The sequence below is a fragment of the Bufo bufo genome, chromosome 6 (genome assembly GCF_905171765.1).
Source record: "Bufo bufo chromosome 6, aBufBuf1.1, whole genome shotgun sequence".
NCBI classification, from domain to species: Eukaryota; Metazoa; Chordata; class Amphibia; order Anura; family Bufonidae; genus Bufo; species Bufo bufo.
The window spans coordinates 435,046,277-435,073,131 of NC_053394.1; the positions used below are offsets into that span (position 1 = coordinate 435,046,277).

At 46.7% G+C, this 26,855-nt stretch overlaps 1 protein-coding gene across 1 annotated transcript in view; it reads left to right on the forward strand.

Moving 5' to 3' along the window:
* Positions 1–12,569: 12,569 nt before the first annotated feature.
* Positions 12,570–26,855, forward strand: part of LOC121004805 (ABC-type organic anion transporter ABCA8-like) — a 525,268-nt gene continuing 510,982 nt past the window's right edge. Inside the window, exon 1 of the mRNA XM_040437168.1 lies at positions 12,570–12,775. The gene's annotated coding sequence lies outside the window, so the exon portion shown is untranslated. The remainder of the gene's footprint in view (positions 12,776–26,855) is intronic.

The following is a 26,855-nucleotide window of genomic DNA, read 5'->3' on the forward strand; positions in this document are numbered from 1 at the left end:
CTGCCAAAGGAGGTTCAACTAGTTATTAAATCCAAGGGTTCACATACTTTTTCCACCTGCACTGTGAATGTTTACATGGTGTTTTCAATAAAAACATGGTAACATTTAATACTTTGTGTGTTATTAGTTTAAGCAGACTGTGATTGTCTATTGTTGTGACTTAGATGAAGATCAGATCACATTTTATGACCAATTTGGGCAGAAATCCATATAATTCCAAAGGGTTCACATACTTTTTCTTGCAACTGTATTTGTCTTGTGGGTGCACTCTTACCTATACAGGTGAACTTAATGTGACCTTCTTTAACCTTCTGAATGCCCAACTGTTCAATGTTTCAGTACTTTTTGCACAACTTGCTGTTCTCTAACAAGGAGCTTAACGTGAAAATTCAAACAGGTGTTTGATCCATGAGTCGCTGAATAAATTTCCTGGTTCAGTTAGAATTGGTATTAAACAGCCCTCCTCATCATGCTGTTCACATTTTGATATCATGAGACCAAGACACCCAACAATTGATCAACAGTACCTCGCCATTGCAAGAATACAAGCAGGATGTTCTCAGATGGAAGTGGTCCCTGAGCTTAGAGTGTCACAGAGTGTCATCAGCAGGTTGTATCAGAGAGACTTGAAAAGTCACAGAAAGGCAGAAAAGTGGACGTCCTTTGGCCACATCCAACACTGAGGAACACTTCATTGTGAACAATGACCTGCGGAACCGGATGATGAATGGCACACACTTCCAGACACATTTAAGGGAGATGAGAAGTACCCAAGTGTCTTGTTAGACCATTGGAAACCGTTTACATCAGTGTGGTCTGCATGCTAGATGACCTGCAAGGGTACCTGACCACAGGCGTCATCGTCTTGCATGGGCCAGGGAGCATCTATGCTGGACTAGGGACCAGTGGGCTTCAGTGCTGTTCACTGGTGGAAGTCGATTCGCGCTGAGCAGAAATGATGGCCGCCAACGATGTTGGAGACGTCAATGAGAACGCTCTGCATTAGCCACTGTTGTCACCAGACGAGCCTTTGGTGGTGTGGTGTTACAGTGTGGGCAGATGTGGCTAGACAATTCAGAACTGCCCTACACTTTGTGAATGGTCCAGTGACAAGCCCATACAACTTAAGGAACCTCATTAATCCAGTCATTATGCCTCTGCAGGAACAACACAGGCTTAATTTCATCTTCATGGAGGACATCGAGGTCGCATCATTATGGAACAGTTGCTGGAGACTGGGGGACCTCAAATGGAATGGTCTCAACTTTCTCCAGACCTGAATCCCATTGAAAACCTAAGGGATCAGCTGAGTCACTGTGTAGAGGGTGGTAGCTCTGTACCCCAGAACCTCAATGACCTAAGGGCCACCCTTCAAGAAGCGTGTCTGGTATCAAGGTTACTGTTCATGTGTCTGACAAGCCATATGATCAGATCATCGACAACTAACTGATTCCATCAGACTGTGCAGTGGTCTTTATAATGTACTTAAAACTAGATCCTGTGAGGTTAAACACATTGAGGATCTGTTTATGATAATATTATGTCTTAATACCAAAATATTTTTTATGAACTAATTAATTATCTGTCAATGATCACTCTGTCCACTGGGCGGCCATATTCTGTTCTTCGCAGGTCTTTTTCCGTATTTAAATATTATGTATCTTTTAAACCTGAAGAAAAGGAATTAACCCCAAAATGTGTTACTTTATCTGCAAAAACTATAAAGAACCAAGTAAACTATGAAAAAAGATGTATTGTTAAGAAATCATCCTTGCACCAGGAGGCTGTGGACCTCTGCTCAATGTTACTGCTCCTCTCCTGGAAAGGGAAAACTTTTCCCTGCCGCGGATGCTTAGGATGCCACTCTCACACATGCGTCTACTGTAGTGTCCTGGAGCAGAGGTACTTTGAAGTCTGGATATTTGTGGACATTTGCCCCTATTTCCCTTATGCAAAGTCATCAGCTCTTTACTTTATTTACTTTAAAGGGTTAACATGCGCTGAGTTTGCATGGCACTGTGGAAAGTAGTACCGAATAGTGAGAAACTTTTGGGACTTTGAATGAGAAGCTGGTAATATTCCACACCTACCATAGGGTTTAACCACTTAAGGACCACAGGTTTATACCCCCCTAAAGACCAGGCCCTTTTTTACAAATCGGCACTACACTACTTTCACCGTTTATTGCTCGGTCATGCAACTTACCACCCAAATGAATTTTACCTCCTTTTCTTCTCACTAATAGAGCTTTCATTTGGTGGTATTTCATTGCTGCTGACATTTTTACTTTTTTTGTTATTAATCGAAATTTAACGATTTTTTTTGCAAAAAAATGACATTTTTCACTTTCAGTTGTAAATTTTGCAAAAAAAACGACATCCATATAGAAATTTTGCTCTAAATTTATAGTTCTACATGTCTTTGATAAAAAAAAATGTTTGGGTAAAAAAAAAAATGGTTTGGGTAAAAGTTATAGCGTTTACAAACTATGGTACAAAAATGTGAATTTCCGCTTTTTGAAGCAGCTCTGACTTTCTGAGCACCTGTCATGTTTCCTGAGGTTCTACAATGCCCAGACAGTACAAACACCCCACAAATGACCCCATTTCGGAAAGTACACACCCTAAGGTATTCGCTGATGGGCATAGTGAGTTCATAGAACTTTTTATTTTTTGTCACAAGTTAGCGGAAAATGATGATTTTTTTTTTATTTATTTTTTTTTCCTACAAAGTCTCATATTCCACTAACTTGTGACAAAAAATAAAAACTTCTATGAACTCACTATGCCCATCACGAAATACCTTGGGGTCTCTTCTTTCCAAAATGGGGTCACTTGTGGGGTAGTTATACTGCCCTGGCATTCTAGGGGCCCAAATGTGTGGTAAGGAGTTTGAAATCAAATTTTGTAAAAAATGACCTGTGAAATCCGAAAGGTGCTCTTTGGAATGTGGGCCCCTTTGCCCACCTAGGCTGCAAAAAAGTGTCACACATCTGGTATCTACGTACTCAGGAGAAGTTAAGGAATGTGTTTTGGGGTGTCATTTTACATATACCCATGCTGGGTGAGATAAATATCTTGGTCAAATGCCAACTTTGTATAAAAAAATGGGAAAAGTTGTCTTTTGCCAAGATATTTCTCTCACCCAGCATGGGTATATGTAAAATGACACCCCAAAACACATTCCCCACCTTCTCCTGAGTACGGCAATACCAGATGTGTGACACTTTTTTGCAGCCTAGGTGGGCAAAGGGGCCCATATTCCAAAGAGCACCTTTCGGATTTCACAGGTCATTTTTTACAGAATTTGATTTCAAACTCCTTACCACACATTCGGGCCCCTAGAATGCCAGGGCAGTATAACTACCCCACAAGTGACCCCATTTTGGAAAGAAGACACCCCAAGGTATTCCGTGAGGGGCATGGCAAGTTCCTAGAATTTTTTATTTTTTGTCACAAGTTAGTGGAAAATGATGATTTTTTTTTTTTTTTTTTTTTCATACAAAGTCTCATATTCCACTAACTTGTGACAAAAAATAAAAACTTCCATGAACTCACTATGCCCATCAGCGAATACCTTGGGGTCTCTTCTTTCTAAAATGGGGTCACTTGTGGGGTAGTTATACTGCCCTGGCATTCTAGGGGCCCGAATGTGTGGTAAGGAGTTTGAAATCAAATTCTGTAAAAATGACCTGTGAAATCCGAAAGGTGCTCTTTGGAATATGGGCCCCTTTGCCCACCTAGGCTGCAAAAAAGTGTCACACATCTGGTATCTCTGTATTCAGGAGAAGTTGAGGAATGTGTTTTGGGGTGTCTTTTTACATATACCCATGCTGGGTGAGATAAATATCTTGGTCAAATGCCAACTTTGTATAAAAAAATGGGAAAAGTTGTCTTTTGCCAAGATATTTCTCTCACCCAGCAGGGGGTATATGTAAAATGACACCCCAAAACACATTCCCCACCTTCTCCTGAGTACGGGATACCAGATGTGTGACACTTTTTTGCAGCCTAGGTGGGCAAAGGGGCCCATATTCCAAAGAGCACCTTTCGGATTTCACAGGTCATTTTTTACAGAATTTGATTTCAAACTCCTTACCACACATTTGGGCCCCTAGAATGCCAGGGCAGTATAACTACCCCACAAGTGACCCCATTTTGGAAAGAAGAGACCCCAAGGTATTCGCTGATGGGCATAGTGAGTTCATGGAAGTTTTTATTTTTTGTCACAAGTTAGTGGAATATGAGACTTTGTATGAAAAAAAAAATAATAAAAAATCTGCATTTTCCACTAACTTGTGACAAAAAATAAAAAATTCTAGGAACTTGCCATGCCCCTCACGGAATACCTTGGGGTGTCTTCTTTCCAAAATGGGGTCACTTGTGGGGTAGTTATACTGCCCTGGCATTTTCCAGGGGCCCTAATGTGTGGTAAGTAGGTAAATGACCTGTGAAATCCTAAAGGTGCTCTTTGGAATATGGGCCCCTTTGCCCACCTAGGCTGCAAAAAAGTGTCACACATGTGGTATCTCCGTACTCAGGAGAAGGTGGGGAATGTGTTTTGGGGTGTCATTTTACATATACCCTTGCTGGGTGAGAGAAATATCTTGGCAAAAGACAACTTTTCCCATTTTTTTATACAAAGTTGGCATTTGACCAAGATATTTCTCTCACCAGCATGGGTATATGTAAAATGACACCCCAAAACACATTCCCCAACTTCTCCTGAGTACGGCGATACCAGATGTGTGACACTTTATTGCAGCCTAGATGCGCAAAGGTGCCCAAATTCCTTTTAGGAGGGCATTTTTAGACATTTGGATACCAGACTTCTTCTCACGCTTTGGGGCCCCTAGAATGCCAGGGCAGTATAAATACCCCACATGTGACCCCATTTTGGAAAGAAGACACCCCAAGGTATTCAATGAGGGGCATGGCGAGTTCATAGAAATTTTTTTTTTTTGGCACAAGTTAGCGGAAATTGATATTTTTAATTTTTTTCTCACAAAGTCTCCCGTTCCGCTAACTTGGGACAAAAATTTCAATCTTTCATGGACTCAATATGCCCCTCACGGAATACCTGGGGGTGTCTTCTTTCCGAAATGGGGTCACATGTGGGGTATTTATACTGCCCTGGCATTCTAGGGGCCCTAAAGCGTGAGAAGAAGTCTGGAATATAAATGTCTAAAAATTTTTACGCATTTGGTTTCCGTGAGGGGTATGGCGAGTTCATGTGAGATTTTATTTTTTGACACAAGTTAGTGGAATATGAGACTTTGTAAGAAAAAAAAAATAATAATTCTGCTAACTTGGGCCAAAAAAATGTCTGAATGGAGCCTTACAGAGGGGTGATCAATGACAGGGGGGTGATCAATGACAGGGGGGTGATCAATGACAGGGGGGTAATCAATGACAGGGGGGTAATCAATGACAGGGGGGTGATCAGGGAGTCTATATGGGGTGATAACCACAGTCATTGATCACGCCCGTGTAAGGCTTCATTCAGACGTCCGTATGCGTTTTGCGGATCCGATCCATCTATCAGTGGATCCGTAAAAATCATGCGGACGTCTGAATGGAGCTTTACAGGGGGGTAATCAATGACAGGGGGGGTAATCAATGACAGGGGGGTGATCAGGGAGTCTATATGGGGTGATCACCACAGTCATTGATCACGCCCCTGTAAGGCTTCATTCAGACGTCCGTATGCGTTTTGCGGATCCGATCCATCTATCAGTGCATCCGTAAAAATCATGCGGACATCTGAATGGAGCTTTACAGGGGGGTAATCAATGACAGGGGGGTGATCAGGGAGTCTATATGGGGTGATCACCACAGTCATTGATCACGCCCCTGTAAGGCTTCATTCAGACGTCCGGATGCGTTTTGCGGATCCGATCCATCTATCAGTGGATCCGTAAAAATCATGCGGACGTCTGAATGGAGCTTTACAGGGGGGTAATCAATGACAGGGGGGTAATCAATGACAGGGGGGTGATCAGGGAGTCTATATGGGGTGATCACCACAGCCATTGATCATGCCCCTGTAAGGCTTCATTCAGACGTCCGTATGCGTTTTGCGGATCCGATCCATCTATCAGTGGATCCGTAAAAATCATGCGGACGTCTGAATGGAGCTTTACAGGGGGGTAATCAATGACAGGGGGGTGATCAGGGAGTCTATATGGGGTGATCACCACAGTCATTGATCATGCCCCTGTAAGGCTTCATTCAGACGTCCGGATGCGTTTTGCGGATCCGATCCATCTATCAGTGGATCCGTAAAAATCATGCGGACGTCTGAATGGAGCTTTACAGGGGGGTAATCAATGACAGGGGGGTAATCAATGACAGGGGGGTGATCAGGGAGTCTATATGGGGTGATCACCACAGTCATTGATCACGCCCCTGTAAGGCTTCATTCAGACGTCCGGATGCGTTTTGCGGATCCGATCCATCTATCAGTGGATCCGTAAAAATCATGCGGACATCTGAATGGAGCTTTACAGGGGGGTGATCAATGACAGGGGTGTAATCAATGACAGGGGGGTGATCAGGGAGTCTATATGGGGTGATAACCACAGTCATTGATCACGCCCCTGTAAGGCTTCATTCAGACGTCCGGATGCGTTTTGCGGATCCGATCCATCTATCAGTGCATCCGTAAAAATCATGCGGACATCTGAATGGAGCTTTACAGGGGGGTAATCAATGACAGGGGGGTGATCACCACAGTCATTGATCATGCCCCTGTAAGGCTTCATTCAGACGTCCGGATGCGTTTTGCGGATCCGATCCATCTATCAGTGCATCCGTAAAAATCATGCGGACATCTGAATGGAGCTTTACAGGGGGGTGATCAATGACAGGGGTGTAATCAATGACAGGGGGGTGATCAGGGAGTCTATATGGGGTGATCACCACAATCATTGATCATGCCCCTGTAAGGCTTCATTCAGACGTCCGGATGCGTTTTGCGGATCCGATCCATCTATCAGTGCATCCGTAAAAATCATGCGGACATCTGAATGGAGCTTTACAGGGGGGTGATCAGGGAGTCTATATGGGGTGATCACCACAGTCATTGATCATGCCCCTGTAAGGCTTCATTCAGACGTCCGGATGCGTTTTGCGGATCCGATCCATCTATCAGTGGATCCGTAAAAATCATGCGGACATCTGAATGGAGCTTTACAGGGGGGTGATCAGGGAGTCTATATGGGGTGATCACCACAGTCATTGATCATGCCCCTGTAAGGCTTCATTCAGACGTCCGGATGCGTTTTGCGGATCCGATCCATCTATCAGTGGATCCGTAAAAATCATGCGGACGTCTGAATGGAGCTTTACAGGGGGGTGATCAATGACAGGGGGGTGATCAATGACAGGGGGGTGATCAGGGAGTCTATATGGGGTGATCAGGGGCTAATAAGGGGTTAATAAGTGACCGGGGGGGTGTAGTGTAGTGTAGTGGTGCTTGGTGCTACTTTACTGAGCTACCTGTGTCCTCTGGTGGTCGATCCAAACAAAGGGGACCACCAGAGGACCAGGTAGCAGGTATATTAGACGCTGTTATCAAAACAGCGTCTAATATACCTGTTAGGGGTTAAAAAAAACACATCTCCAGCCTGCCAGCGAACGATCGCCGCTGGCAGGCTGGAGATCAACTCTCTTACCTTCCGTTCCTGTGAGCGCGCGCGCCTGTGTGCGCGCGTTCACAGGAAATCTCGGCTCACGCGAGATGACGCCTATTGGCGTTAGCGTAGCCTGGGGGAGCCGCCGCAATGACGCCTTTCGGCGTTACAGTTGCGGGAAGTGGTTAAAGAAGAGCATGTTTTGGGGGGAAAAGCCAGACTTGTTTACCACCAAACCCAGACAGACTGGTTTATCTCTGTTGTTATGTCTGGAAACGTATAACAAAAGAATATGGTGGCTCACTCTCGTGTTGCTATGGACAAGGTGCTCTTGTCAATTTGACTCACCCCGTCAAAGCGATCAATTAAATATGTATACTTAAGACACGCAATCTACACTTGTAACCATCCAGAGAAAGTATTGTCTTGATTAATATTTACATACATTAATAAATAATAAGTAATATGTCAATCAAAATTCTCTTTATATTACATATACACCTGTAATCATTAATATATACATTTTTTCAATTGTTTTCGTATTTTTCTTTACTATTTTTCTTTGTTTCTAGGCTGTTGTTTCATAGGGTTTACTTTTAGTTAGATGTTTCTCACTACATTTTGTTTTGCAGATTGTTTTTCATCCTATATTCCGGAATATAGAATCATTGTGGGCAAAATAGAGACAAAATGCGTTACAATTAAACAGCAGTATATATAAATGTGTCACCATTTATAATCTATTACTATAGTCTTTAAATGTGATATTTATTGGGGTAGTTTTCTGCTGCTGTATGGATGTCAACTATTTAGAAGTCAATCAATAAGAGCCACATGATATCAATGGAATTATCACACATACAGCTTTCACTGTAATATTGCCACTATAAATCACATGATTCTTTGCCTTTTATATAATTTTTTAACAATTTAATATTTCTTTAGTCTTTTGTCTATTACAAGGCATAATTCTGTTTTTAATCATGTTCTATAACTGATTTTCATTTATGACTTATTACTTATTATTTATTAATGTATGTAAATGTGTAATATTAAATATTAATAAGGACAATACGCTCTCTGGATGGTTATAAGTGTAGAGTGCCTGTCTTAAGTATACATAGGTCTGGAAACTTGTTTGTATCTGGAAAAACTGCTCTGTCATTGCCATTGAGTATCATTGAAGCTTGTAAGTCTATGAGAGACGGAAAGTGTAACATTGTATCTGTTTGTGCTGAGCTTCTCCACTCCACCACTCCCACTAGTAACATAGTAACATAGTACATAATGCCGAAAAAAGACATTTGTCCATCCAGTTCGGCCTGTCATCTTTCAAGTTGATCCAGAGGAAGGCAAAAAAACAAAAACCTGTGAGGTAGAAGCCAATTTTCCCACTTTAGGGGAATAGAAAATTCCTTCCCGACTCCAATCAGGCAATCAGAATAACTCCCTGGACCAACGACCCCTCTCTAGTAGCTATAGCCTGTAATATTATTACGCTCCAGAAATACATCCAGGCCCCTCTTGAATTCCTTTATTGTACCCACCATCACCACCTCCTCAGGCAGAGAGCTCCATAGTCTCACTGCTCTTACCGTAAAGAATCCTCTTCTATGTTTGTGTACAAACCTTCTTTCCTCCAGACGCAGAGGATGTCCCCTCGTCACAGTCACATTCCTGGGGATAAATAGATGATGGGAGAGATCTCTGTACTGCCCCCTGATATATTTATACATAGTAATTAGATCTCCCCTCAGTTGTCTTTTTTCTAAAGTGAATAACCCTAATTTTGATAATCTTTCAGGGTACTGTAGTTGCCCCATTCCAGTTATTACTTTAGTTGCCCTCCTCTGGACCCTCTCCAGCTCTGCTATGTCTGCTTTGTTCACTGGAGCCCAGAACTGTACACAGTACTCCATGTGTGGTCTGACTAGTGATGTGTAAAGTAGTAGGACTATGTTCTCATCACGGGCATCTATGCCCCTTTCGATGCAACCCGTTATCTTATTGGCCTTGGCAGCAGCTGCCTGACACTGGTTTCTACAGCTTAGTTTGCTGTTTATTAAAATTCCTAGATCCTTTTCCATGTCAGTGTTACCGAGTGTTTTACCATTTAGTATGTACGGGTGACTTGCATTATTCCTTCCCATGTGCATAACTTTACATTTGTCAGTGTTAAACCTCATCTGCCACTTATCTGCCCAAGCCTCCAATCTATCCAGATCCCTCTGTATTAGTATACTGTCCTCTGTAGTATATACAGTATACTGTCCTCTGTAGTATATATATATATATATATATATATATATAGACAGTATACTGTCCTCTTCAGTGTTAATTACTTTACACAGTTTAGTGCTATCTGCGAAAATTGATATTTTACTATGCAAGCTTTCTACAAGATCATTAATAAATATATTGAAGAGAATAGGGCCCAGTACTGACCCCTGAGGTACCCCACTAGTGACAGTGACCCCTCCAGTACTGACCCCTGAGGTACCGCATTAGTGACAGTGACCCCTCCAGTACTGACCCCTGAGGTACTCCACTAGTGACAGTGACCCCCCAGTACTGACCCCTGAGGTACCCCACTAGTGACAGTGACCCCTCCAGTACTGACCCCTGAGGTACTCCACTAGTGACAGTGACCCCTCCAGTACTGACCCCTGAGGTACCGCATTAGTGACAGTGACCCCTCCAGTACTGACCCCTGAGGTACTCCACTAGTGACAGTGACCCAATCTGAGTGTGTACCGTTAATGCCCACCCTCTGTTTTCTATCACTCAGCCAGTTACTTACCCACATACAGACGTTTTCTCCCAGTCCGAGCATTCTCATTTTATATACTAACCTTTTATGTGGTACAGTGTCAAATGCTTTGGAGAAGTCCAGATATACGACATCCATTGATTCGCCGCTGTCAAGTCTAGAACTTACCTCCTCATAGAAACTGATTAAATTAGTTTGACATGACCGATCCCTCACGAAGCCATGCTGATATGGCGTTATTTGCTTATTTCCGTTGAGATTCTCTAAGATAGCATTCTCTCAGAAAGCCTTCAAACTGTTTACCCACAACAGATGTTAAACTTACCGGCCTATAGTTTCCAGGCTCTGATTTTGGACCCTTTTTGAATATTGGCACCACATTTGTTATGCGCCAATCCTGTGGAACATTCCCTGTCAGTATAGAGTCCGCAAATATCAGAAATAAGGGTCTGGCTATGACATTACTTAATTCCCTTAGGATACGGGTGTGTATGCCATCTGGTCCTGGTGATTTGTCTATTTTAATCTTTTTAAGTCGCTGATGTACTTCTTCCTGGGTCAGACAGGACACTTTTAAAGGGGGAATTTACTTTTACATTCTGCATGTCATCTGACAGTTTATTTTTACTCAGTGAATACATTGGAGAAAAAAATATTTAACAGCTTTACTAACTCCTCGTCGCTCTCTGCGACTCCCCCCTCATTACTCTGTAAAGGGCCGACACCTTCAGATTTATACTTTTTAACATTTATATAATTGAAGAACATTTTATGGTTAGTTTTACTCTCTTTGGCAATTAATCTCTTGGTCTCTAGTTTGGCCGCATTTATTTGTTTTTTACATGTTCTATTTTTTCCTTATAGTTTTTCAGTGCTTCCGTGCTACCCTCCTGTTTTAGTGATTTATATGCTTTCTTTTTGTCATTTATTGCTTTCTTTACAGTTTTGTTTATCCACATTGGTTTCTTTTTGTTCCTTAACCTTTTATTCCCATACGGTATGTACCTCTCACAATGAGATTTTAGGATGCTTTTAAAGATATCCCATTTTGTGGCTGTATTTTTATTTTTGAGGACTTTGTCCCAGTTAGTTAGGCCTAAGGTTCTAGTCTAGCTAAAACTGTATATAAGGAGAGCAGTCAGAGCCCCTAGTGTGCTGCAGTTAGGGACCAGTGCTTGGAGGGGAGACTCATGCCAGACTGCAAGAGTGACCAGAAGAAGATGCTGCCACAGACCCTGGATCACCAGCCTTGGACCAGGGTACCTGCTTTCTGAAGAGAGAGAGGGCCAGCTAGCTCAGGCCTTTCCTCAGCATCAAACCCTTCTTCTGCCAGGTAGGAGACTGGAGAAGCCAGCCCTATGCCTCGCCTGTATTGTTTTGTACCTGGATTCCTCCAGTAAAGAAGCTCCCTGGTTTACTGCAGACCCTGACTCTCTGGACTTATTTCCCCTTAGGGTGCACCATGTTTTACCATCCCTTCTGGAGAGCAGCAACACATGGTGACACCTCAACGGTCTCCAGGGGACCCAGCATAGCATTGGGCTCACCCCAAACCCGGCCACTTAACTACTTAGTATCATGTCTAGTTAGCACAACCTTTATGTTGAGCCTCCAACCTGCGTCACTTTATGTTTATGTCTGAACGTATTTACCCTATGATGGACACTTTTCTTTTTTTCTATCCACATTTCCATCCCATTCTTTACAAAACTGTATGTACAGGGGACAGATATGTACTACGGATATGAGGATTGGATACCACTGTAATAGACCATCAGCTGTGAGAAGTATTAGATCAAGAAGGGATTTAAACTTCTGGATACAAACAAGAATGTCTCCATTCAGGGACTGCAAACAATGGTCTTAATAAGGAGGAGGAATTGAAATACAAAAGACTATTGGAAAGTTGCAAATTGTTTTATTTCTGTTTTTACAGCAGAATGGACTGGCCCTTTAAGTGATCACTGGTTGGAATATGGGGAAGACACAATGTAGGGATTGTATATCAGGGCAAGGGGACAGTCGCTCCGCATACAGCACGCCCCACCCATCTGAAGAGGGAAGACCAGCGAAAAGTAGTCCAACTACAACATCCTGATCTACAGCACCTCCAACCACAGCATCCTGATCTACAGCACCTCCAACCTCAGCGTCCTGATCTACAGCATCTCCAACCAAAGCATCTTAATCTACAGCACCTCCAACCACAGCATTGTGATCTATAGCACCTCCAACCTCAGTGTGGTGATCTACAGCACCTCCAACCTCTGTGTGGTGATCTACAGCACCTCCAACCTCTGTGTCCTGATCTACAGCACCTCCAAGCCCAGCATCCTTCATCCCAGGTTCCTCCTCTACAGCAGCCCTGCACGGTAAGAAATCTCACATCTATAATCATCAGGGTCACTGAGCTCACCCAGGAGGGAGTACAGGCTGAACCTCATCCCCACCCCTGCACCAACAGTACTTGCCTGCAGCTCTGGATGTGACTGGTGTGACAGATGATATAACAGCAGAATACTGACTGCAGCTCTGGATGTGACTGGTGTGACAGATGATATAACAGCAGAATACTGACTGCAGCTCTGGATGTGACTGGTGTGACAGATGATATAACAGCAGAATACTGACTGCAGCTCTGGATGTGACTGGTGTGACAGATGATATAACAGCAGAATAGGATTAGTAGAACTACAGGTAACAGCACTCTGCTAGTCAATTGCACAAAGATATAAGCAAACACTGAAAGAATAAATACTTAGTGGCCATACTTACTGCAAATGCAGCTAGAAGCTCTTTGCGAATATAATTGATCAAAAATATTTCGGGCCCATCTACCAGACGACAAGGTGGCTTCTAATCAGATGGGTCCTACTCTAACATGCCTCTCCTGGGCTTACAGCCTACAATCTGGGCAAAGTGGTACCAAGCTGTATCCTACGCATGCCTCTCTCAGGCTGTGAGCCTGCAGTATGGGCTGGGCAGAATACAGCTGTACAAGCTATCTAATTAAAAGCACATGGTAAATGGGCTGGTGGTGCACGGTTCAATCTCACCACCAGGGGGAGCCACCCCCCTAGTGGCAGTGACAATGGGGAAGAAAAATAAACAAACCAGCACCTCTCATATTCACTTATTATGGAGGTGCTGGTTCGTTTATTTTTCTTCCCCATAACAGCAGAATACTGACTGCAGCTCTGGATGTGACTGGTGTGACAGATGATATAACAGCAGAATACTGACTGCAGCTCTGGATGTGACTGGTGTGACAGATGATATAACAGCAGAATACTGACTGCAGCTCTGGATGTGACTGGTGTGACAGATGATATAACAGCAGAATACTGACTGCAGCTCTGGATGTGACTGGTGTGACAGATGATATAACAGCAGAATACAGACAGCAGCTCTGAATGTGACTGGTGTGACAGATGATATAACAGCAGAATACTGACAGCAGCTCTGGATGTGACTGGTGTGACAGATGATATAACAGCAGAATACTGACTGCAGCTCTGGATGTGACTGGTGTGACAGATGATATAACAGCAGAATACTGACTGCAGCTCTGGATGTGACTGGTGTGACAGATGATATAACAGCAGAATACTGACAGCAGCTCTGGATGTGACTGGTGTGACAGATGATATAACAGCAGAATACTGACTGCAGCTCTGGATGTGACTGGTGTGACAGATGATATAACAGCAGAATACTGACTGCAGCTCTAGATGTGACTGGTGTGGCAGATGTGATATAAAGACAGAATAGTGACTGCAGCTCTGGATGTGTCCAGTCCTAGCACAGAGGAGGTGGTGATGGGATACAGCAAGCATGTCAAATTCAAAGGCTAACATGGGCCAAAAAAACAAAATTTAAGTTTATGTCGGCCGCATCAAAAAAAAAGAAAAAAAACCGTACATTTTCATAGAACAACATTGTTGTTTCATGACTGCTGACCCCCAACATCCCGTTGCCCAATAACACAAGTGAGACCTATATATATATACAAATATTAAACTTCACTATAAGACGCACCTAGGTTTTTGAGGAGGAAAAAAAGAAATAAATATTTTTAACCAAAAGTTGTGCTTTTGGTGGGCTTTGAATTAATGGTGGTCTGTGCATGACACTGTTATGGGGGATCTGTGGATGACGCACTGTCATGTGGGGGATCTGTGGATGGCACTGTTATGGGGGACCTGTGGATGGCACTGTTATGGGGGATCTGTGGATGGCACTGTTATGTGGGGGATCTGTGGATGGCACTGTTGTGGGGGACCTGTGGATGGCACTGTTATGGGGGATCTGTGGATGGCACTGTTATGTGGGGGATCTGTGGATGGCACTGTTATGGGGGACCTGTGGATGGCACTGTTATGGGGGATCTGTGGATGGCACTGTTATGGGGGATCTGTGGATGGTGCTGTTATGGGGGATCTGTGGATGGCACTGTTATGGGGGATCTGTGGATGGCGCTGTTATGGGGGATCTGTGGATGGCACTGTTATGGGGGATCTGTGGATGGTGCTGTTATGGGGGATCTGTGGATGGCGCTGTTATGGGGGATCTGTGGATGGTGCTGTTATGGGGGATCTGTGGATGGAACTGTTATGGGGATCTGTGGATGGCACTGTTATGGGGGATCTGTGGATGGCGCTGTTATGGGGGATCTGTGGATGGCACTGTTATGGGGGATCTGTGGATGGCACTGTTATGGGGGATCTGTGGATGGCACTGTTATGGGGGATCTGTGGATGGCACTGTTATGGGGGATCTGTGGATGGTGCTGTTATGGGGGATCTGTGGATGGTGCTGTTATGGGGGATCTGTGGATGGCACTGTTATGGGGATCTGTGGATGGCACTGTTATGGGGATCTGTGGATGGCACTGTTATGGGGGATCTGTGGATGGCACTGTTATGGGGGATCTGTGGATGGCACTGTTATGGGGATCTGTGGATGGTACTGCTATGGGGTGGGATATCTGTGGATGGCATTGTTATGGGGTGGGGGGATCTGTGGATGGCATTGTTATGGGGTGGGGGATCTGTGGATGGTGCTGTTATGGGGGATCTGTGGATGGCATTGTTATGAGGTGGGGGATCTGTGGATGGTACTGCTATGGGGTGGGATATCTGTGGATGGCATTGTTATGAGGTGGGGGGATCTGTGGATGGAACTGTTATGGGGGGGATCTGTGGATGACACTGCTATATGTCATCCACAGATCCCCCTCATAACAGTGTCCCCCAATACACCGGGCCCCGCCGCTCACCGAAGTATTTATAAACGTGAATCCTTATCCTGTTATTAAGTTGAACTAACGCTGCGCTCTCCCATGTTCCCCTGTATCCCCACAGCACTTACTTAAGCTTCCATAGCAGGCAGAGCGGACGGCACCAGTAACGTCACTCACTGACGTTGCGCGTCTGCTCCGCCTGCTTCATTCATAAAGTGGGGGGAACAGGCGCTCGACGCCAGTGAGTGACGTTACTGCTGCCGTCCGCTCTGCCTGCTATGGGAGCTTAAGTAAGTGCTATGGGGATACAGGGGAACATGGGAACATGGGAGAGGGCAGCCTTAGTTCAACTTAATAACAGGATAAGGATTCACGTTTATAAATACTTTGGTGAGCGGCGGGGCCCGGTGTAAGAGTACAGTGACTGCACCGGGCCCCGCCCATAGTTACGGACTCCAGCCCCTCCTCTCCCCCGGCTCATACGTAGCAGTCTGCGATGCTGCAGCGTCGCAAACTGCGCTGTAAAATGGAAGCATTCGCCCCATAAGACGCAGGGGCATTTCCCCCCCCCACTTTTGGGGGGAAAAAGTGCGTCTTATGGGGCGAAAAATATGGTACTTTTCTTACCTTGTGAATCTGGTACCCTGCGTCTATAGCCGCAATGGCGCCGTCCGCAGCATGTCAGAACTCCAGGCGGAGCCTGATGACGTCACATCAGGACGTGACGTTTACCTCTGCGCACCTCCATCCTCTCCTGGACCGCCTCCGCCAGCCTCCATCCTCTCCTGGACCGCCTCCAACTGCTCCGCCATCCTTCAACCGCTCCTGGACCACCTCTGACTTTTTTATTTTATCTCCGCCCGCCTCCAGGTAACCAGAGCAATGAATATCTTTGCCGGGTCGCAAAGATATTCATTGCGGGCCGCATGCGGCCCGCGGGCCGCATGTTTGACACCCATGGGATACAGGATCCTTCACATCTGGATCCAGTCCTAGCACAGAGGAGGTGGTGATGGGATACAGGATCCTTCACATCTGGATCCAGTCCTAGCACAGAGGAGGTGGTGATGGGATACAGGATCCTTCACATCTGGATCCAGTCCTAGAACAGAGGAGGTGGTGATGGGATACGGGATCCTTCACATCTGAATCCAGTCCTAGCACAGAGGAGGTGGTGATGGGATACAGGATCCTTCACATCTGGATCCAGTCCTAGCACAGAGGAGGTGGTGATGGGATACAGGATCCTTCACATCTGGATCCAGTCCTAGCACAGAGGAGGTGGTGATGGGATACAGGATCCTTCACATCTGGATCCAGTCCTAGCACAGAGGAGGTGGTGATGGGATACAGGATCCTTCACATCTGGATCCAGTCCTAGCACAGAGGAGGTGGTGATGGGATACAGGATCCTTCACATCTGGATCCAGTCCTAGCATAGAGGAGGTGGTGATGGGATACAGGATCCTTCACATCTGGATCCAGTCCTAGCACAGAGGAGGTGGTGATGGGATACGGGATCCTTCACATCTGGATCCAGTCCTAGAACAGAGGAGGTGGTGATGGGATACAGGATCCTTCACATCTGGATCCAGTCCTAGCACAGAGGAGGTGGTGATGGGATATGGGATCCTTCACATTTGGATCCAGTCCTAGCACAGAGGAGGTGGTGATGGGATACAGGATCCTTCACATCTGGATCCAGTCCTAGCACACAGAGGTGGTGATGGGATACGGGATCCTTCACATCTGGATACAGTCCTAGAACAGAGGAGGTGGTGATGGGATACGGGATCCTTCACATCTGGATCCAGTCCTAGCACAGAGGAGGTGGTGATGGGATACAGGATCCTTCACAACTGGATCCATTCCTAGCACAGAGGAGGTGATGATGGGATACAGGATCCTTCAGATCTGAATGCAGTTCTAGCACAGAGGAGGTGGTGATGGGATACAGGATCCTTCACATCTGGATCCAGTCCTAGCACAGAGGAGGTGGTGATGGGATACAGGATCCTTCACATCTGGATCCAGTCCTAGCACAGAGGAGGTGGTGATGGGATACAGGATCCTTCACATCTGGATCCAGTCCTAGCACAGAGGAGGTGGTGATGGGATACAGGATCCTTCACATCTGGATCCAGTCCTAGCACAGAGGAGGTGGTGATGGGATACAGGATCCTTCACATCTGGATCCAGTCCTAGCACAGAGGAGGTGGTGATGGTATACAGGATCCTTCACATCTGGATCCAGTCCTAGCACAGAGGAGGTGGTGATGGGATACAGGATCCTTCACATCTGGATCCAGTCCTAGCACAGAGGAGGTGGTGATGGGATACAGGATCCTTCACATCTGGATCCAGTCCTAGCACAGAGGAGGTGGTGATGGTATACAGGATCCTTCACATCTGGATCCAGTCCTAGCATAGAGGAGGTGGTGATGGGATACAGGATCCTTCACATCTGGATCCAGTCCTAGCACAGAGGAGGTGGTGATGGGATACGGGATCCTTCACATCTGGATCCAGTCCTAGAACAGAGGAGGTGGTGATGGGATACAGGATCCTTCACATCTGGATCCAGTCCTAGCACAGAGGAGGTGGTGATGGGATATGGGATCCTTCACATTTGGATCCAGTCCTAGCACAGAGGAGGTGGTGATGGGATACAGGATCCTTCACATCTGGATCCAGTCCTAGCACACAGAGGTGGTGATGGGATACGGGATCCTTCACATCTGGATACAGTCCTAGAACAGAGGAGGTGGTGATGGGATACGGGATCCTTCACATCTGGATCCAGTCCTAGCACAGAGGAGGTGGTGATGGGATACAGGATCCTTCACAACTGGATCCATTCCTAGCACAGAGGAGGTGATGATGGGATACGGGATCCTTCAGATCTGAATCCAGTCCTAGCACAGAGGAGGTGGTGATGGGATACGGGATCCTTCACATCTGAATCCAGTCCTAGCACAGAGGAGGTGGTGATGGGATACAGGATCCTTCACATCTGGATCCAGTCCTAGCACAGAGGAGGTGGTGATGGGATACAGGATCCTTCACATCTGGATCCAGTCCTAGCACAGAGGAGGTGGTGATGGGATACAGGATCCTTCACATCTGGATCCAGTCCTAGCACAGAGGAGGTGGTGATGGGATACAGGATCCTTCACATCTGGATCCAGTCCTAGCACAGAGGAGGTGGTGATGGGATACAGGATCCTTCACATCTGGATCCAGTCCTAGCATAGAGGAGGTGGTGATGGGATACAGGATCCTTCACATCTGGATCCAGTCCTAGCACAGAGGAGGTGGTGATGGGATACGGGATCCTTCACATCTGGATCCAGTCCTAGAACAGAGGAGGTGGTGATGGGATACAGGATCCTTCACATCTGGATCCAGTCCTAGCACAGAGGAGGTGGTGATGGGATATGGGATCCTTCACATTTGGATCCAGTCCTAGCACAGAGGAGGTGGTGATGGGATACAGGATCCTTCACATCTGGATCCAGTCCTAGCACACAGAGGTGGTGATGGGATACGGGATCCTTCACATCTGGATACAGTCCTAGAACAGAGGAGGTGGTGATGGGATACGGGATCCTTCACATCTGGATCCAGTCCTAGCACAGAGGAGGTGGTGATGGGATACAGGATCCTTCACAACTGGATCCATTCCTAGCACAGAGGAGGTGATGATGGGATACAGGATCCTTCAGATCTGAATGCAGTTCTAGCACAGAGGAGGTGGTGATGGGATACAGGATCCTTCACATCTGGATCCAGTCCTAGCACAGAGGAGGTGGTGATGGGATACAGGATCCTTCACATCTGGATCCAGTCCTAGCACAGAGGAGGTGGTGATGGGATACAGGATCCTTCACATCTGGATCCAGTCCTAGCACAGAGGAGGTGGTGATGGGATACAGGATCCTTCACATCTGGATCCAGTCCTAGCACAGAGGAGGTGGTGATGGGATACAGGATCCTTCACATCTGGATCCAGTCCTAGCACAGAGGAGGTGGTGATGGTATACAGGATCCTTCACATCTGGATCCAGTCCTAGCACAGAGGAGGTGGTGATGGGATACAGGATCCTTCACATCTGGATCCAGTCCTAGCACAGAGGAGGTGGTGATGGGATACAGGATCCTTCACATCTGGATCCAGTCCTAGCACAGAGGAGGTGGTGATGGGATACAGGATCCTTCACATCTGGATCCAGTCCTAGCATAGAGGAGGTGGTGATGGGATACAGGATCCTTCACATCTGGATCCAGTCCTAGCACAGAGGAGGTGGTGATGGGATACGGGATCCTTCACATCTGGATCCAGTCCTAGCACAGAGGAGGTGGTGATGGGATACAGGATCCTTCACATCTGGATCCAGTCCTAGCACAGAGGAGGTGGTGATGGGATATGGGATCCTTCACATTTGGATCCAGTCCTAGCACAGAGGAGGTGGTGATGGGATACAGGATCCTTCACATCTGGATCCAGTCCTAGCACACAGAGGTGGTGATGGGATACGGGATCCTTCACATCTGGATACAGTCCTAGAACAGAGGAGGTGGTGATGGGATACGGGATCCTTCACATCTGGATCCAGTCCTAGCACAGAGGAGGTGGTGATGGGATACAGGATCCTTCACAACTGGATCCATTCCTAGCACAGAGGAGGTGATGATGGGATACGGGATCCTTCAGATCTGAATCCAGTCCTAGCACAGAGGAGGTGGTGATGGGATACAGGATCCTTCACATCTGGATCCAGTCCTAGCACAGAGGAGGTGGTGATGGGATACAGGATCCTTCACATCTGGATCCAGTCCTAGCACATAGGAGGTGGTGATGGGATACAGGATCCTTCACATCTGGATCCAGTCCTAGCACAGAGGAGGTGGTGATGGGATACAGGATCCTTCACATCTGGATCCAGTCCTAGCACAGAGGAGGTGGTGATGGGATACAGGATCCTTCACATCTGGATCCAGTCCTAGCACAGAGGAGGTGGTGATGGGATACAGGATCCTTCACATCTGCATCCAGTCCTAGCACAGAGGAGGTGGTGATGGGATACAGGATCCTTCACATCTGGATCCAGTCCTAGCACAGAGGAGGTGGTGATGGGATACAGGATCCTTCACATCTGGATCCAGTCCTAGCACAGAGGAGGTGGTGATGGGATACAGGATCCTTTACATCTGGATCCAGTCCTAGCACAGAGGAGGTGGTGATGGGATACAGGATCCTTCACATCTGGATCCAGTCCTAGCACAGATGAGGTGGTGATGGGATACAGGATCCTTTACATCTGGATCCAGTCCTAGCACAGAGGAGGTGGTGATGGGATACAGGATCCTTCACATCTGGATCCAGTCCTAGCACAGAGGAGGTGGTGATGGGACACAGGATCCTTCACATCTGGATCCAGTCCTAGCACAGATGAGGTGGTGATGGGATACAGGATCCTTCACATCTGGATCCAGTCCTAGCACAGACCAATGTATGTTCAGGGGTCCACTCATGTCCGCTGCTGTCTGGTCAATGCTCGCTGTTATTCTACAGATGTTAGGTCACATCTGTCTCTCTTCATTCATTCCCTCTCTGCAGAAATCTATAGCTCAGTTCTCCAGTTTTATGTTGGAAACCTCTGCTGTTCCTGTGAGCCCCTTGTGCTCTTCTGTAGCAGGACTCCCAGAAATGACAATCATAATCCTTTTGTTATCCAATCCAGTTCAATTAGGAGTCCAATTAGGAGTTAACAGAAGAGAGTTTGGTTTGAGTCTTGGATTCAGTATACCATAGGCTGAAGGTTGTTCCCAAACCTTGATTCCCCCCACCATCTCCACTGCAGCCTACTACTCCGCATCTATAGACATAACCGCCTGTGCTAGCATTGACATCTAGTTGTTGACATTCCCCTTGCCAACAGTCTGTGCCCCTACATACTGACAGTCTCCAGTTATCACTGACAATACCACACTGTGCAGGGATACACTCTGTTGACTAGGGGGATTCTGTGGAATATACAGACTTCCTGTAATAGACAGTGACTCACAGGTGACATGGTAGACTTTCTCTTACCTTTTCTTCTCCATCCGGTCCAAACTACCATGACAACTTCTCCTGACTGTGAGGTTTACTCCTAAGAGAAAATATTTCATCCCTTGCTACTGCAGCTATCATCAGCCTCATTAAAAAACAATGTAATGTAAGTACAGACCCAAGAACAAATATAGAGCCAAGAACCTCTAAAAAAGACCTAAACAAATACAGACCTCCCCATACACCTACAAACTTATACAGACCCCAGAACAGACCCTCTAAACTATTTCAGTCCCCAGACTCCACCTCCCCCAGTAAACAAATACAAATCCCTGAACATATCTCCTAAACTATTACAGTCTCCAGACCAGACCTCCCCTCTGCACTAAATGAATACAGACCCTAGACCTCCTCTCCTCCTAAACAAATAAGATCCCCCAGAATAGACCTCCTAAAAGTCACCAGACCAGACCCCATAAACAAATACAGACCCCCAGAACAGACTCTTACAGTCTTCAGAACAGACCCTCTAGAGTCTAAACTAATACAGACCCCAGACCAGAAGCCATACGCTTACAAAGCAGGTAACTCTCTCCTCCTCTGTGGAGCCTTCTTGCTGCTCCGCCCCCTGGATTGAGGACCTGCACCTGCAGCACGCCAGACCTGCAGGGTAGAGCGAAGCGAGGTCACGGTTATAGGCAATCGAGGGTTGCTCACTGTTTTGGAGAACCCTGGGCAGGCATGCGGCAGTGAAGGAGAGGTAGACACAGTTCCTCTGGGGCACACTCTGTATATAGGGACCAGGCCTGATGGTGGATGAGGTGCCCTGGATGTTACATGTATTTTTAGTGCCTGGGGAAAGGTCCCTGTTGGATTCGTGACGCCAGTGCCTGTAACGGTGGCACACCGATTTATAGTTGGAATAAGTGAGGTACACAGGTGGTATAGTGAACCAAACCTTGCTTTACTTAACAGTCCAACTTTGTACATGCAGATGGTAATACAGTCCTTTAGATCACAGCTTTACAAGCAGGCTTTATTCCACACGATGGCGGGTATTAATTATGCAAGATACTCAGAGGGTAAATCCACAACACACTCAGAATCAGGTTGTACCTTTCCTCAGAAATAGCGTACACTGTCCTTTTCTAGAACTCCTGTCTGGTTTCAATCCCAAGGCCCGGATGCCTAAATGGTGGCTTAAATCCTTGGTATATATATTTCTTCCTCTCGTATTAAATCCTTGCTTTTCTTTCTAAAGCATCTACCCATCAGTGTTACTTATCTTTGCTGGTAAGATCCTGACTGTGGGTTTCTCCCAGGAGGTGCTGTCCTGCAACTGGGGTGCCTTCAGAGCTAACTAAGGCTCTCTTGATCCGCAGGTAGGCTAGGATCCCTCTACTAGCCTCCTGGTAACAACTAGTAGCCTGGGCTGTCTAGCTGCATGTCAGGAGGAGGCCCTCAGCTTGTCTCTGGCTGGTGCCTTCTAACTTCTGTCTCTGCAGACTCCTGACTCTGAACTCCCTCTCCCTGTCCCTGTCTGGGCCTGGATATTTATACTAGGGGCTCCCTATCTCCCTCTAGTGTCTGGGATGTCTCACTACACCCAACTAGGCCTGCTTACACATTTACACAGGGGAAATGCATATAAAAACACATTAGAAAATACATTAAATGCACAATTAAATATAACATTTCTGTCCCTTGTGAGTAGGAGTAACGCGCACACCAATTGACCCTTGTGTAGTGCCCACCTTTACCTAGTGGGACACTACATACCACCACGCTATAACGTTGCCCGTCCTCGGCGCAACATGGAGGGGCCCTGCCCAGCTGGATACTGCACCTGAAAAAGAGAAATAATGCAAAGCAGGAAAATTTCATCTACATTTGCAGAAATACATTATATGCATAAATCAGGCAGTTCCACTGGCTTAGGAACAAGTAACGGTGAAAAGGGGCGTCGTTCTCTTCTCTCAGGATAGTGTGAGGGAACAGGGACGCTGACCTGGAGCAGCGTATCATTATAACCAGGATAGTCCATAATTGCAAATTGTCCATAATAGAACAGTAGAACAATATAAAACAATTTAAAGTTCTTGGAGGCTCAAGGAACAAATATGAGTCCGTACCCAGGTTTCTTTCTTATTTTGAACAAGTGTCTTTCATCAGACAAGTCAGGATACAAGCAAGGTAGATGATCACAGAGGCTCACTTACAGTGGAGTCCATCTCTGGGCACATTTCTTTAAAGTAGCAATATCTCAGAGGCTCAGGTACTTTTGAGTCTATCACTGGGCACGTTTCCTTAGAATTAGGTTGCACAATAAAATGACAGCACATAAAAATAGCCCACATTATTCCATTGGAATATATATAAAAACAAGTGCTGTAATACCCTTACTCAACCTGAAAAGGGGGTTAAAGGGTTAAAGGTGCAACATAGAAACAGGCACAACTTGGTGTAATAAGGTAGAAGCAGGCAGGAGGTCCTGTAAACAAGATGGCTTTGCAGCAATTGGTATTTCAGTGGGTGACCACCACCACTGAGCCGTGGGTAACTGGCAGCAGCAACAAAGGACCAAAAACAAAGGACTCCTGTCCTGAAAGGGTTAAATCCTCTTGAAGTAATCCCTTGGAAAAACAAATAAATCAAGGGCCTAGCAGGCCAATTCACAGGGGCATGTCATAATCACCTGGCATCTCAGTGGTGCTCCCTGGCTCTGCTTGTAGATGAGGCCTGTAGTAAGCTTCCACAGGCGGATGTGCCCACAACACGGTATTAGGGGGCAGCTGCAGCATAAAGGGACCCCTAATAGGTATTGGCCCCATAGGCCTAGGGGTAATGACAGTTGCTGACCGCACCGGTGCAGGGATAACAATTGTAGGCTGTGCTGGCATAGGTACCGCCGCCGCAAGCGGTCCGGTGGGCTCTGGAACAACTGGCTCTGCGCAGCAAGTCACAGTGTGAGAGGGCCTTCTTGGGGGCCTCAACGCAGCCGTGGTAGCAGAAGGTGGCCGGCTGGTAGGGACAGGTACCCTTACCTCTTCCTTCCTCGGTGGTGTCTGGATTCTGGCGGTGGCAATTCTGCGTAACTCCCGCAACTTTTCCTCCAGACGGATGATCTGGTCATCCAGGCTCTCGGTCTCAGGATCGCTGTCCTCCGCTGTCGCCGCCAGCACTTGGACCATAGAGGGTGCATCCTGCGCAGCCGCTGCAGGCTCAGGTGGCGCATCAGGTCTTTTACCCTTCCGGATATTGTCCAGGGTAACGTGGAGTCTTTTCAGATTCTCCATCTCTTGCATCGTTTTCTCCCGGCGAGGCAGCTCGGGGGATGGATAGGGGCTCACCCATTTCTCCAATACTGTGGGCTGCCAGAAAACATTCGGGCCAATGAAAGAGCCCCGCTCTTGAAACGCATGATGGGCCGGTTCTGGAGAGCGCGCTGGTTCGCGCTCGCAGCCAGAGTAGTCCTCATCTGCTTCCCAGTCCTCCGGTTCTTTCTTGGGACGGGTCACGGCAGTGGCATATGGGCCTCGCAGGCCCTCGGCAGGGGTGAATTCCACTTCCTCTCCCTCGCGGAGGTTATGCATATATTCGGAGAGATAACTCCGCTTGACGGACCTCCGATTTACATATAAGTCTCTGCCGGTGGTATAGTCCTGTATGAAACCGTAGCCACGGTTCTTATCAAAGGCCACAACCAACCCCTTTCTCCTTTCCAGGCGGGGTTGGGTGTCAGTGTGGCGCTCATGAACGGTCTTTGCCAGTTCCTCATAGTAGATCTTTGTCTTTGTCGTTTTCTTTATGGCGGCCTCCCGGATCTCTGCCATCAACGCTGACCACTTGAACGAGGGCTGGAAGAAGCCTCTCCAGGAGCCATAATAGGTCTCCGGTTGCGTCCTCGGTGGCGGGCAGGCGGGTCTCTCCGGTCCCGGAGAGTAGGCCGGTGGAGCGTCCTCTGGCTCTACACCAATACAATCCATCTTTGACAACTCAGGCGCGGACATCCCAGCAGAGCAGTCTTCACTCCCCAACATGCTCGATCCTTCTCTGGAGAGCAACAGGGTGGCGCCAATAAGTTCAGACAGATCCTCCCATTGCACTGGGAGGCCGCCCCCCAGGCACTTCAGTATGGGGGAGGCGGAGTCCATTTCTGCAGACATGCAAATGTCCAGACAGGGCGGTGGCGCCGACAGATAGCCTTTTCCCGCTCTTTTCAGCAAAAAGGCGCCAACTTTTACCGCCAATTCAGAATGAAGATGACGCAGCAGTAAATTCAAGCAAGCTAAGCGGCCATCTTTAGCAAAACGCAGTCTATTCACTGACAGCAAGCGGTGGCTTAAATAAGCAGCAAACAGTCCAGAAAATACTATCTTCACACCGCTAATTCTTTCCAGTTCTTTGGCCCAGCAATTTTGAATAAAACAATAGGGCTTGGTCACTTTAAGGCAATTTTTTAGCACACAGTTTTATATCCGCAATGGCGCAGGAATGTTCCGTAAATCCTGTTCGTGACGCCAATTTATGCAGCACGCCAGACCTGCAGGGTATAGCGAAGCGAGGTCACGGTTATAGGCAATCGAGGGTTGCTCACTGTATTGGAGAACCCTGGGCAGGCATGCGGCAGTGAAGGAGAGGTAGACACAGTTCCTCTGGGGCACACTCTGTATGTAGGGACCAGGCCTGATGGTGGATGAGGTGCCCTGGATGTTACATGTATTTTTAGTGCCTGGGGCAAGGTCCCTGTTGGATTCGTGACGCCAGTGCCTGTAACGGTGGCACACCGATTTATAGTTGGAATAAGTGAGGTACACAGGTGGTATAGTGAACCAAACGTTGCTTTACTTAACAGTCCAACTTTGTACATACAGATGGTAATACAGTCCCTTAGATCACAGCTTTACAAGCAGGCTTTATTCCACACGATGGCAGGTATTAATTATGCAAGATACTCGGGGGTAAATCCACAACACACTCAGAATCAGGTTGTACCTTTCCTCAGAAATAGCGTACACTGTCCTTTCTAGAACTACTGTCTGGTTTCAATCCCAAGGCCCGGATGCCTAAATGGTGGCTTAAATCCTTGGCATATATATTTCTTCCTCTCGTATTAAATCCTTGCTCTTCTTTCTAAAGCATCTACCCATCAGTG